The 13,525-nt window shown below is 40.9% G+C and overlaps 2 protein-coding genes and 1 non-coding gene across 9 annotated transcripts in view; all 3 read right to left on the bottom strand.

The window, feature by feature from the left end:
• The window catches only part of SKAP1 (src kinase associated phosphoprotein 1), a 330,610-nt gene that overhangs the window by 61,400 nt on the left and 255,685 nt on the right, over positions 1–13,525 (bottom strand). The window lies entirely within an intron of this gene.
• Positions 1–13,525, bottom strand: part of CBX1 (chromobox 1) — a 181,622-nt gene that overhangs the window by 129,966 nt on the left and 38,131 nt on the right. The window lies entirely within an intron of this gene.
• On the bottom strand, positions 4,395–4,501 carry LOC126940107 (U6 spliceosomal RNA). Its single transcript, XR_007720618.1, has one exon. It is a non-coding gene; the product is annotated as a U6 spliceosomal RNA (small nuclear RNA).

Below are 13,525 nucleotides of genomic sequence, written 5' to 3'. Positions count from 1 at the left end.
AACCGTGAGTTTCCATCTCTTCTTCCCACAGGTTTTTTTTTTTTTTCTCTTTTCTTTCTAAAGGTCTTGTTAAACTTAGAGACACAGCTCCTTGTTAAAGATGCCAAGAGTCTGAATCATAAAAGACATGTTAAACGTTCTATTAGAATTCAAACCTCCTTTTTTAATGCAAATTTAAATGCCATTTTATGGAACATCTATAATTATGAAAATAGGAAGACATTGCCTCGTGTGCAGGGAGAGTCTGTGAGTATGAATATTACATTAATGTGCCCACACCAGCTCACTGATCCTGCTGGCAGGAGCATAAAAAATGCTTGAGTGAAACTTTTATTTAGATGTTAAGACTCCAGGCCCCAGCGGGGTGACAGAGACAGCCCCTGTGAGTTGCCATCAGAGAGAGAGCTTGAATTGAATTACCCAGGGGGGAGGAAGTAGTGATGAGCACTGCTTCGCTTATTTAATTTCATTTACTTTCAGTACATTATCAGCATGAGGCTTTTCTCTCCCCACCAACTGAAACCCAAGAATGCCACCACCAAGAAAACAAAGATATAATGCAGCAGAGATGTAACTCAAAGTCACTAATTCTAGGAGACAAGGGACAGCACCATCACCACCTTCTCTCCCCAAGAGTCAAACTCAGTTTGTTAAAATTGTATACTGAAAGAGTTGCTGAATTTTTTCTCTTTGTCATTCACTAACAAGATTCTGAAAAGGAATATAGCTGGAAACAGTTTTTTATATCCTGTGTTTTTGTGTGTAGTCAGTAAGATGTGTTATGTTGCTTTCTTTCTTTCTTTCTTTTTTTGAGACAGAGTCTCACTCTTGTCGCCCAGTCTGGAGTGCAACGGTGCGATCTCAGCTCACTGCAACCTCCACCTCCCGAGTTCAAGTGATTCTCTTGCCCCAGCCTCCCGAGTATTTGAGATTACAGGCATGCACCACCACACCCGAATAATTTTTTGTATTTTTAGTGGAGATGGGGTTTCTCCATGTTGGTCAGGCTGGTCTCGAACTCCTGACCTCAGGTGACCCAGCTGCCTCAGCCTCCCAAAGTGCTGGGATTACAGGCGTGAGCCACCGCACTCAGCCTATGTTGCTTTCTTATTCATTAGACAGAATCTGTATTGAGGAACTCTCTAGACTGGTTTCCCTATGGGCAGTGGGAAAAAATGGGATTATAGGCTAAGTTTAGAATGTCTATGGAAAAAAAATTGGGAAATGAGGTTTGATCAGTCTCTATTCTACTAATTGTCTTCTATGTACAAGGTACTGTGTGGTGAGTCCAATAACAGAGTTGTTCTCAATGTAGTTGACTCTGAGCTCAAGCTCATTAGCTCCACGATCTATCTGACAAATCCAAACAACCAAGATGGGAATCCACAGTGGCATGCAAGGTACCTCCTCTTTCAGTGTCAGTGCAGGAGTGATCCTGAGGATGCATAGTGTTAGCCATGCCATGGGGTGATGAGGCAGGAATCTTGTATGCCTGAATCCACACCTACTGGTAAATGAACAGATCTGCAGAGAGCTACTTAATGCATAATAGAAAGTATGTAAAATATGCTTTAGAGGATGATTATAAAAATAGGAAGAAGTTGCAAACAATTGTATAGGTTGCTATTTTAAGGCAAACAATTTATATTTAAGTATACAATTAAAAAAAGAAGCTTTTTGTTCATCACCTGAGAAAAGATATCACTACCATCATGAAAAAATAAAAATGATTTTGATTTATTGAGAATAAATGGCCCTCTTGGCTAAGTCTAAAGGTGTATTACATTATATCAGCACAAAACAGAATTACATTAGGGTCATAATCTCTCTCTACCACTACACTTAACTAAACCTCTCAGAACAGCCCGTATAAAGAAAAGATTCACTTAGCTGAAGGATATGGGGCCATAAAGATAAGATCAACAGAGAAGTGTGTTACCCAGAAGTGATGGCCACCCAACTTTCATGGCAGATGAAGATAAAAGAAATTCTCAGATATCTTTCTCTTCATCTAGATTCCTTTAAACCCTTGTATCCCACCCATATCCAACTCTGCAATAAAAAACGACAGGATAGGATTCCATCTCTCAATGCTAAACATGACTCTTTAGTCAGCTATGCACAGCAACAACAATGGGGACCCTTTGGAGTGTGACACATTTCCATAAAGCAGTCAATAAAAAAGACACGGGAGCTTATGTGAGTCATGGCCTATTTAACCAGCTGCGTTCTAGCCCACTGAGAAAAGAGAATTGGAGAAATCAGTTGGCAACACCAGAGCACAAGGCTAATAGCATAGGAGGCCACATAATTTCCACTGCAAAAAGGCTGCAGCCCCTGCAGAACAAACCAGGTGCCCACTAACTTTCATTATAGGCAGTTGGCTTGGTCTCTTGCTAAATCATCCTGAAAGGAAAATAAATAATTTTTTAAAAAACATATTTTGTTCAAATCGTTCCCCTATTAAATTATGGACTTCTCCCATCCTCCCTCTTCCTTTTAATTCAAGTTCTTTTCAACTGTTTGAAAAAGGGACCTAACCAACTTGAGCCTAGAGATTAATAGCTACCAGGGGTGAATTTCAGATAGGGTGAAGTTTAACAGGTTCCTTAATTAAAGTACTCACGTAAAAAACCCAGGGATTGGGTGCATGAGATAGGAGAAAATTTAACATTTGAAGGCTGGGAATGGTCAAATTCCACCTGTAATTCCAATGCAGTCACAGATGGCTGGTGTATGTGCATCTGCAGACATGTACAAAAACACACGCTTTAAAATGCCTCAAATGTACCGAGGTGAGGAGGGTATTGCAGATAGGTTGGGGAGGGGGTAGTTTTCTCTTGTCTGGTGACTGTGGATTTCAAATCTGTTCATTAACCTCTCTTTTGTGCATTTGATTTCTGTGGCCTTCTTTAATAATTTCATTACTGCTTTTCCTTAGCTTCTTACTTTTCTGGGTTACTTTTTTGCCTTCTTCTCAATTTTCAGGAACCAGTCAATAAATGATAGTTTGTAGTGTCTGGCAGGAAGTGCTCATCTTCTGATACTAACAAGGAAGTTGTTTTCCATGACTATTCCTTGACTAGTCCCTTGAACAGGCATATATAATTCTTTAACTTCTGTGGTTCCATGTGATATCCACTTGAGTTTACACTTATACCACACACTTTTCTTGCATTGTGTTTCACTTATAAAGGAATTTAGCTCAACATATGAAAGGTGAAAAATTCTAAACCATTAGTAATAGATTTAGCATCTAAAAGTTTCAAAGATATAGAAAGCTCTCAAACAGATGGCTTTAAACTAACTGAATGGAACTGTTCATGGAGAAATAAATTGGACAACAGATGAAAGGAAGGGAATGAACACAACGTACTTAATCAAGTTCTTCAACAAGCTGTGATGTAAGAAGCTAGGAAACAAAACATGAGCAACTGGAGCTAGACTAAAGGACCCCAGAAAAAGGTAGAAACGACACATTTGTAGTTAGCAAACCAACGCAGAAGACAACTTTCATGAGACCTCAATAGACTCATGTTACCCTTCCAATTTTTGAAGTTCTTTTAAAAACACCAGTGAATCCAGGTTACAGAAATCTGTGGAGAAAATCCTGTTACACTGAAGACAAAAAAACCTCTGAGGTTCTAGGTCAGTAGTACTAAGAAAAAAAAAGCAGATAATAAACAAAATAATTAAAATGAATATGCTTTAACAAAAATGGCCCCCCAAAACCCTAACCAATTTTTAATTCATCAGCATTGTATCAAGCATTTTTACATCTAAGTCCCACAACATCCCTATGAGGCATGTTTTATTATCATCCCCACTTTACAGACGAGGAAACTGAGGTGTAATGAAATGACATGACTTGCTGAAGGTTGCTCAGTTGGAATAGCCTATGTTCTTTCCAATACGCTGAGCTTCAGGCATGCACAGAAGTGGATGAGGAAAGATTGGGTCTTCCCATCTCACTCCCCCACAAAAAGAGACCCTGTTTTTTGGAAGGAGAAACAGGCGTGATGTGTGGTTATTCTATCTCCTGGTGTCAAAAAACTATTTAAGTATCTATATTTCTTATTTATTTTTTATGAGTAAAATGAGCAGGTTTTATTTTTATGTTTTTCAGCTTTTATTTTAGAATCAGGGGGTACATGTGTAGGTTTGTTACAAAGGTATATTGTGTGATGCTGAGGTTTGGAGTATGAATGAATCTGTCACCCAGGTAGTGAGCACAGTACCCAATAATAGTTTTTCAACCCTTGCTTCCCTCCCCACCTCCTCATGTATTTACCCAGTGTCTATTGTTGCTGCATTTATGTCCATGTGTACCCAATGTGTAGCTCCCACTTATAAGTGAGAAAATGCCATTATGTTTTCTGTTTCTGCATTAGTTCAAAAACATGGAATGCTTCACAAATTTGCATGTCATCTTTGCTCAGGAGCCATGCTAATCTTCTCTGTATCATTCCAATTTTAGTATATATGCTGCCAAAGTGAGCACTCTTACTTTTAAATGTACTAACTGATTAATCTTTGGAATTGCCTCCTAGGGCAGATCTATGTGAAACCCAAGAGGTCAACAGAAAGTCTCAGAATGCAATAAAAGGATACATGAGTAAAGTACCTATAAGAGGACACAGCCAGAAACTCTCAAAAAATGCTGCTTGGGACTGGGTGTGGTGGCTCACGCCTGTAATCCCAGCATTCTGGGAGGCTGAGGTGGGCAGATCACAAGGTCGGGAGTTTAAGACCACCCTGGCCAGCGTGGTGAAACCCTGTCTTTACTAAAAATACAAAAAATTAGCTGGGCATGGTGGTACACACCTGTAATCCCAGCTACTTGGGAGGCTGAGGCAGGAGAATTGCTTGAACCCAGGAGGTGGAGGTTGCAGTGAGCTGAGATCGCACCACTGCACTCCAGTCTGGGTGACAGAGTGAGACTCTGACTCAAAAAAAAAAAAAAAAAAAGCTGCCTGGTCACCAAGGTTTGTAAGACCTCTTATGATGCAAGGGTGATCATCTAGAAAAAGGAAACCCTGTTCCAGTGTAGGGCTCATGCAGAAATTTGCAGAAATCTTGGGCATGATTTGTTTACTCTTGAAGGAAGAGGTTTGGGTTTGAAAAGGAAGAAGATTTTTCCCAGCACTTCGGGAGGCTGAGGCAGGCAGATCACTTGAGGCCAGGAGTTTGAGACCAACCTGGCCAACATGGCGAAACTCAGTCTCTACTAAAAATACAAAAATTAGTGAGGCATGGTGGTATGTGCCTGTAGTCCCAGGTACTTGGAAGCCTGAGACAGGGTTGCTTGAGCCTAGGAGGCAGAGGTTGCAATGAACTGAGAGTGCACCAGCCTAGGTGACAGAACAAAACTCCAAACAAACAAAAAAACAAACAAGCAAAACAAAACAAAACAAAACAAAACAAAACAGGATTTTAAAGTCAAATATCCAAATGGGTTTCTTTTCATAAAGTATTCCCTCAGTAATGCCAAGCCACAAGCTAACTTACAGAAACCATGAGTATTCATGGAGGATGAAGAACCCTCTCATTATTACAAAGGGGCAACACATGCTAATTGTCTAGGAGACCTGTGGTCTTGCAAGATGCTCTCTTCCACATCTTCACTTTCAGTGGGATTTTACTTATAAGAAATGAAAGTGTTAGGAAAAAGCCCTTCTAACTCCAAGCATGGTAACTTCAATGCACTAATGATAGCATCTAAATAAATGGTAATAATCAACACTTTCTGGTAGGTATCAGGAGTTCATCTTAAAGAATGACTAACTATAATAATCCATTGCTTCTCAATCATGAAACATTGGTGAACTTTGATCAGTTAAAGGACAGAGATTTTGAATAATTTACTTTTAGAATAAGAATGGGTTTAAAGTTTTTCTATAACAATACCATTCACTGCATTCTGATACGCTTTCTTATAGGGAAAAGTCAATCAAAAATAACTTATAGCTTATCCTATATATACTACAGCCTATAGTGATGAAATGAATCTAATGTACTATCATAATTGTGGCATCATGAATTCCCACAGTGCTTTATTTACTTGAAAACAAATTGTGTTCCTTCAAAACCATGAGTGTTCTGTAGTAGTGGGTTAAGCATATGTGTCTTTTGATTTTATCAATAACACATACCCGTAACCCAACATCCTCAGCTTCGTTTTTATCCTAAGAATCCATCCTTAATATAGAACCACAAAAGACCTGAAGTCTCTTTAGCAGCTAAGCCACAGTAAGTGGCAACAGAGCAAAGTGGGAATTCTGATACAAATTAAGGCAGCAGTCCTTCAAATGGCCTCATGATTCTAAAAAGGAGAAGAGGATTTTAAAATGCCAAATTGTCTTTTTACAAACCTTGCAAGATCGATGTATTCCCCCTGAGTCAGATCACCATTATACATGCATCACTTGAGAGCCTATCTTTAAAAATGAATGATGAAATGTCATTTTCAGATCTGTTTATTTACTATGCCACTGGGCCACTGGACTGTGATAAGAACACAGAGAAAAGGAAATAAAAAGAAAAGAGCCTTTTCTGGGTTTGGAATCACTTTTTAACTGGTTCACCAAACTGTGGGCAGAAGTCATCTTTCTAAAACACAGATCATGTCACATTCCTGCTTAAGTCCTGTAATGGTTTTTTATTACCTACAGGATGAAACTCAAACTCTCCAGCATACAAAAACTTTTAAGTGCTTGGTCTCTTCCTACCTTCAAGTTTCATTTTCTCCCAACTTTGTCACCTCCCAGTACTCCAGCAATAATAAGGAACAGACTCTGTCCTATGGAACATGCCATGCACTTTACACTGCAAGGTCTCTGTGTATTTTGTTTTTCCTGTTTGGAACTTCCTCTCTCTACTTCCAGCTGCCGAACTGGGAGTGCTCCTTCAATTCAAATGTCACATCCTCTTTGAATCTTTGATTCCCCCAAATACTCCCTCTTCTGTGCTTCAATAGCATTTTCTAGAACATTTTTATAGCACAGTCTTGGCTCCCAGGGACCCTAAATCTTTTCCTCAATGTGCTCCATTCTTGCCACTTTGCTTGGGTTTCCTTAAGACCTTAGGAACAATGCAAAACTGCTAGAATCTTTGAAAAAGCAAATAGAAAAAGGGCTATTCCTGGGAAAAGAACTGTAGTTGTGGACCTGGGTACAAGGCAATAGGGAGGAGGGTAAAAATGGATCTTGCATTCATAGGAAAAGAGATGACACCATGGAAGAAATTAAGTGAACAGAACATTATAGTAGCCTCCATCTCCTGGGTTCAAACAATCCTCCTGCCCTCAGCCTTCCAAGTAGCTTGGAGTACTTGGTGTGCACCGCCATACATTATAGTACCTGGATTAAAACGGGGAAACAAAGAAGTTGCATAATAGATTCTTCTTTGGTACATATAAATGGGGAAACAAAGAAGTTGCATATTACATTCTTCTTTTGTGCATATAGCTGTGCACGTAGGGGGATGTGCCAGGGTTTGCATGGCAATTGTCTAGGTAAGAAGAGTAAGAATTAGATTGAGAAGGAAGGCTGGGCATGGTGGCTCACGCCTGTAATCCCCACACTTTGGGAGGCCGAGGTGGGCAGATCACAAGGTCAGGAGTTTGAGACCAGCCTGGCTAATATGGTGAAACCCTGTCTCTATTAAAAAAAAAAAAGCAAAAAATATTAGCCGGTGTGGTGGCGCACACCTGTAATCCCAGTTATTTAGCAGGCTGAGACAGAATTGCTTGAACCCTGGAGGCAGAGGTTGCAGTGAGCCGAGATCGTGCCACTGCACTCCAGCCTGGGCGACAGAGGAAGACTGTTTAAAAAAAAAAAAAGAAAAAAAAAGAATTAGATTGAGGAGGAACTGAAACATGTGAATAGCTGAGCCCCATCACAAGATTGGGCCATTCTTTTTTTTTTTTTGAGTTGGAGTTTCACTCTTGTTGCCCAGGCTGGGGTGCAATGGCGCAATCACCGCTCACTGCAACCTCTGCCTCCCAGGCTCAAGTGATTCTCCTGCCTTAGCCTCCTGAGTAGCTGGGATTACAAGTGCCCACCACCACGCCCAGCTAATTTTTGTATTTTTAGTAGAGACGGGGTTTCACCATGTTGATCAGGCTGTTCTTGAACTCCTGACCTCAGGTGATCCAGCCACCTCAGGCTCCCAAAGTGCTGAGATTACAGGTGTGAGCCACCGTGCCCAGTCCTGGGCCATTCTTTAATCAGTTGTTGAACTGATATGGAATTAAGAAGGATCTTTCCCTTAAATATACACAATACACTGTAAGGAGTGTGGTACTAATTATTTATTTTCTGGAAGCCTAAAGAAAAGCTGCCAGTGGGAAATCTGGTCCCTTTCCTAGGGGCAGTGCAATTCATTATTTGTATACTTGTTTCTCTTTTTATCCCCAGGGGCCTTGCACACACAGTAGGTACCCAATAATGTTTGTTAAACGGAACTGAAACCACTTCTAGCCTAATAGGACTTGTGATCTAGGAATGCAATATGGAAGTGAATATTTGTTAGTCAAACCATTTTCATTTAAGTCACTGACAGTAATTTTTGTTCTTCTTTAATCTTAGGGTTTGTATAATACAAAACAAGAAAGTAAGAAGAGGCAAGGAAAGGAGGATTTTCCCAAGAGAACAAGGAGGAAGTGGGGGTGCAGAAGTTAGCTCGTATGACAGCACTGAGAATGAAAGATAGAGGACCAAAAAGGATTTTGGAGAAAAAATTAGAATAAATGCCATGAACCTCAACTGGAGAGAAATAAATTTCTCTCTCTCCTTCCTTCCTTCCTTCCTTCCTTCCTTCCTTCCTTCCTTCCTTCCTTCCTTCCTTCCTTCCTTCCCCCTCCCTCCCTCCTCCCACTCTCTGTCTTCCTTGCTTCTTTCCCTCACTCTTTCCTTCTTTCCTCTCTCTCTCTTTCTTTTCTGAGACAGGGTCTTGCTCTGACACCCAGGCTGAAGTGCAGTGGTGCAATCACGGCTCACTGCAGCCTCCATCTCCTGGGTTCAAACAATCCTTCTGCCCTCAGCCTTCCAAGTATCTTGGACGACTTGGTGTGCACCGCCATACTTGGCTAATCTATTTTTTATTTTTGGTAGAGACAGGGTCTTACTATGTTGCCCAGTCTGGTCTTGGACTCCTGGCCTCAAGCAATCCTTCCACCTTAGCCTCCCAGAGTGCTGGGATTATAGGTGTGAACTACCACACCTGGCCAAGAAATAAATTTCTGAGTCACATGTTACAGCCTGATTGGCACACCAATTCTGTTTGCCTTGGACCTTATCTATCTCCAGAACAGGGTTCAGAGGAAGCCATAAACAGGCAAAGGACTGAGCCAAATGAAGAACTGATTACTCTTTAGGAAAGAGCTATTGATTCCAACTTCTGAGCTATAGACTTTGAGTGACTGAGAATTTGGCCACTGATAGTGTTTCCTCAGTCTTGTTCTTTTATTTCTCTCCTGGAGAAATGGCATTTTCTTTTTGGACTTTTACATTTAAATTGGTTTGCATCCTGTGAGCAAACATCCTATGTGTGTCTGAGCATTTAATACTGTTAATGGTGAAGGCTACATGGAGATTAGTGTGACAGACTCCTGATGTCTCTATTTTAGTTACCATCCAAAGCAAAAGATTTAAGGAGGAATCAAATGATAACAATTTTGCCCTCTCTATGTCTCTCCAGTAAAAGACATTCAGATATCATCAGAGTACTGCATTGAGAAAACTTTAAAAGCAAACACAGCAGAAAATACAAAAGAAGACGTAGGAACTAATTACCATGATTCTCTGGGGGTATTTCAGGGTGGGTGATCTAATGAGAACTCTCACACCCCATCAGGAAGAACTTGATGGGAAAGCAGTGATCTTAGCAATGTGGCTTTGACCTGGTATGTATTATCTCCTGGTCAAAGGGCCACTCCCAAGCCAAGCCTCACCCTCAGACAGCTCCATGGGTGTCCCTGTGCAGCAGTATGGGCTCAGAGACAGAAAAATGATGTTGGCTATGATAAGTTACCTTTAAGGCAAAAATCACCCTACCTTAAAAAAGAAGTTACAAATTCTAGATTTAAATCTTTCTGGATTCTTCTGTTTCATCTGACGAAACTCAAGCAAGTTTGAAGTCAAACTTTGCAAGCAAAAAGAATTAGGAAGGGAAAATGAGGGTGATGTTTCTAAACCCAAAATTTTCCAACCAAATCACCAAGTCTGTAATTGCAAAACAAAAACACTAAATCTCAATATCTATTTGCACAGCTCATTAACTAAGGGCTCACACTCAGCAAACGGGGAAAAAAAGGAAAAGAAAAAAACTTCAGTACCAAACACATTTGGAAAGTTACTATAGAGACCTATATTTCCCTTGGATCTAAACTAGACCCTGCCACATTCTGCGGCACTGTGGTTGGATGCATCTATTTGTCTGTCTGTCTTTATTGCTTATTTAGCAAGTAGCAAATCGGGACAAGGCAAAGCATCTTTTGTCAGACCATGCGGGAGACAGAAAGAGAACATTTCTTTCCCCACTGAACATTACGAACGTTATGGCAGGCACTCGACCTGCTCTGCTACTGGGACAACATGATTTACAATGTGAAAAGGGAAAACCTAAATCACCAAGTAATGAAAACATTAAAGTTAATGCATCACAAGTGAGGAATTTATTACCATTAACTCCAATAAACAGTTATAAAACACTCGTCCTTTCCTGTCCGTGCAAAGGGACACAGACACTGGACTTCATTAAGCTCAACTTTCTTTTCTTCTTCACTAGACCAGTCATGTGTGTTTGAACCAACCACCATTTATTGTTAAGTGGACTGGCTCATTTTCCAGGACTGTAGAAAGCTGAAGGCACATCCATTCTGCTTCACGGCACTTGGTATAGACGGATGAAATAGCAAAGTTTAGAAGACATGCAGTTCGGTATTGCTATATAAGTTTATTTAAGTCTCTAAAATGTATGTATGACAAAAGAAGAGTAGCTCTTTCGAGCAGCCCTCCTCATAGGCAGGTATATAAGTAATAATGTCTGGTGAGGAGGGTGGCATATTGGATGCCAATGCACGTCAGGTGTGTTTAGCTGAATAATTTTTCGCTTGTTATTGTTTGGTATAGCACCTTGGAAGCCTGAGATGGAAACCCATTTCCTTCTATCATTTTTCTCTGTCACAGGGGCAGAGAAGTTTATTACCTTAAGGTTGTTCCTGAACAAAAGAGGCTGCACATATTGGATGGCTAAGGTAGATTGGTTCCAGATTCATTTGTTTTCAAGGAAAAAAAGAACTAAAGTGTCTTTTTGAAAAGCTACTTCTAATTGTGGAATTGCCTGGGTGTTACAAAGCACATAGGAGAGGCAGCATGAAATTCAGGCTTCCCTAACCGAATAGTTACAACAGTAACACGATAACAGTAATACTTTACATTTGGATAACACTTTATTTAGTGTTTATAAAATGCTTTCACATATGACACCTCCTTAATTCTGATCTCCTTCATTCAGACAGAAAGATCTCACCATTCTAGCCTTCCGAAGCTGAAACAGGCTCACACAGTTGGGAAGAAGAAGAATCAAGACATAAACTCAGGTTTTTTTTGTTTTTGTTTTTGTTTTATGAGACGGAGTTTCACTCTTGTTGCCCAGGCTGGAGTGCAATGGCATGACCTCAGCTGGAGTACAATGGCGCTATCTGAGCACCTCCCGGGCTCAAACGATTCTCCTGCCTCAGCCTTCTGAGTAGCTGCGTTACAGGCATGTGCCACCACACCCGGCTAATTTTTTTTTTTTGATTTTTAGTAGAGACGGGGTTTCACCATGCTGGCCAGGCTGGTCTCGAACTCCTGACCTCAGGTGATTCCCCGGCCTCTACCTCCCAAAGTGCTGGGATTACAGGTGTGAGCCACCGTGCCTGGCCAAAACTCAGGTATTTTTAAGCTCCAAATCCAGTTTTTTTTTTCCTTTTGTTTTGGCTACATCATGCTATACATTTTATCTAATGTCATGTTATAGTCCTAACTATAAAGTCAAGATGAAGAATGCTTTAATTCTATATTTCTCAGTCCAAAATTCATGATTTTTAGGAACCTCATTCTGCTAAGAATCGCTACAGTAATTATACTACTAAATGGAGCCATTATGCCTGGGAGTTGTCCAGGATATTCAGCCTTAAAATGTGATCTGATCGTTGGCATTACCAGAGAAGAGACAGGCACCTGGGCTGTATGAGGTTCACAGGGATGTTTAGCCCCAGACATTGAGTGGGACTACTGGACTTCTATGGGTCAAACTGTGTAGAGCACATGAAAGGAGGAACAAGAATAGCTCTGATACAGAATCTGAGCAGTACATCCCACATTACAAAAGCTAAGAGTTCCTTAAGACCAACTACTAAAATGTTGTATGATTTAAGATGGTAGAAATACTTGTCAAGGAATCAATTTCTTCCTTCCTTCCTTCCTTCCTTCCTTCCTTCCTTCCTTCCTTCCTTCCTTCCTTCCTTCCTTCCTTCCTTCCTCCCTTCCTCCCTCCCTCCCTCCCTCCCTCCCTCCCTCCCTCCTCATAGGGTATCACTCTGTTTCCCAGGCTGGAGTGCAGTGGCTTCATCTTGGTGCACGGCAGTCTCCACCTCCCAGGCTTAAGCAATCCTCCCACCTCAGCCTTCTGAGTACTACAGGCACGTGCCACCATGCCTGGCTAATTTTTGGATTTTTTGGTAGAGATAAGGTTTAGCTATGTGGCCCAGGCTGGTCTAGAACTCCTGGGCTCAAGAAATCCACCTGCCTCGGCCTCCCAAAGTGCTGGGATTACAGGTGTGAGCTACTGCGCCTGGCCAAGGAAATCTTAAATAGAGCAAAAAGATCAAGAAAAGGAAACCAGAAAAGATAAACAGTATTAGAACACAGAAACAGAGGGAAGGACATTATCAAAGAAATAATAACATTTCTCAAAATGATAGGAATCTTTTGATTGAAATGGTCCTCCATACACCCAGCATATGAAAGAAAGGGACTCATGTATTGGTAATCACAGTGATATTTCAGAACAGAATTCATAAAAAGAAGATCCTAAAACCTTCTGAATCAGGGGGGAGAAACAAGTCATACAAAGAATCAAGAATCAGAATGGCACTGAAATTCTCCACAGCAACAATGAAAGCTGGAAGCCAGTGAAGCAAAGCTTTCCAAGTTCTAAGGGAAAATGATTTCCATTAGCATTCTCACACCCCAACTAACAGTTAAGTGTAAAAGTAGAATACAGAGGTTTTCAGACATTCAAAGTCTCAAGAAATTGACCTCCCAGGCATCCTTTCTCAGGATGCCACCACAATATGTGCTCCATTAAAATGAGGGAGTTTCACCAAGAAAGAAGGTGACATTGGGTCCAGAACGTGGTGCTCTGATGAAGGAAAGGGATGAAAGGGAAGTCCCAGGATGACAGCTATGCAGGAGGCCTGAGAGCAGCCAGTCCAGAGTGGGGAGGAGGATGGAGATCTCCAGGAGAGACTAGAAGC

The sequence above is a fragment of the Macaca thibetana genome, chromosome 16, assembly GCF_024542745.1.
Source record: "Macaca thibetana thibetana isolate TM-01 chromosome 16, ASM2454274v1, whole genome shotgun sequence".
Classification (NCBI taxonomy): Eukaryota; Metazoa; Chordata; class Mammalia; order Primates; family Cercopithecidae; genus Macaca; species Macaca thibetana.
Note: the sequence above shows the minus strand (reverse complement) of the source record. Positions and strands in the feature narration are given on the sequence as shown.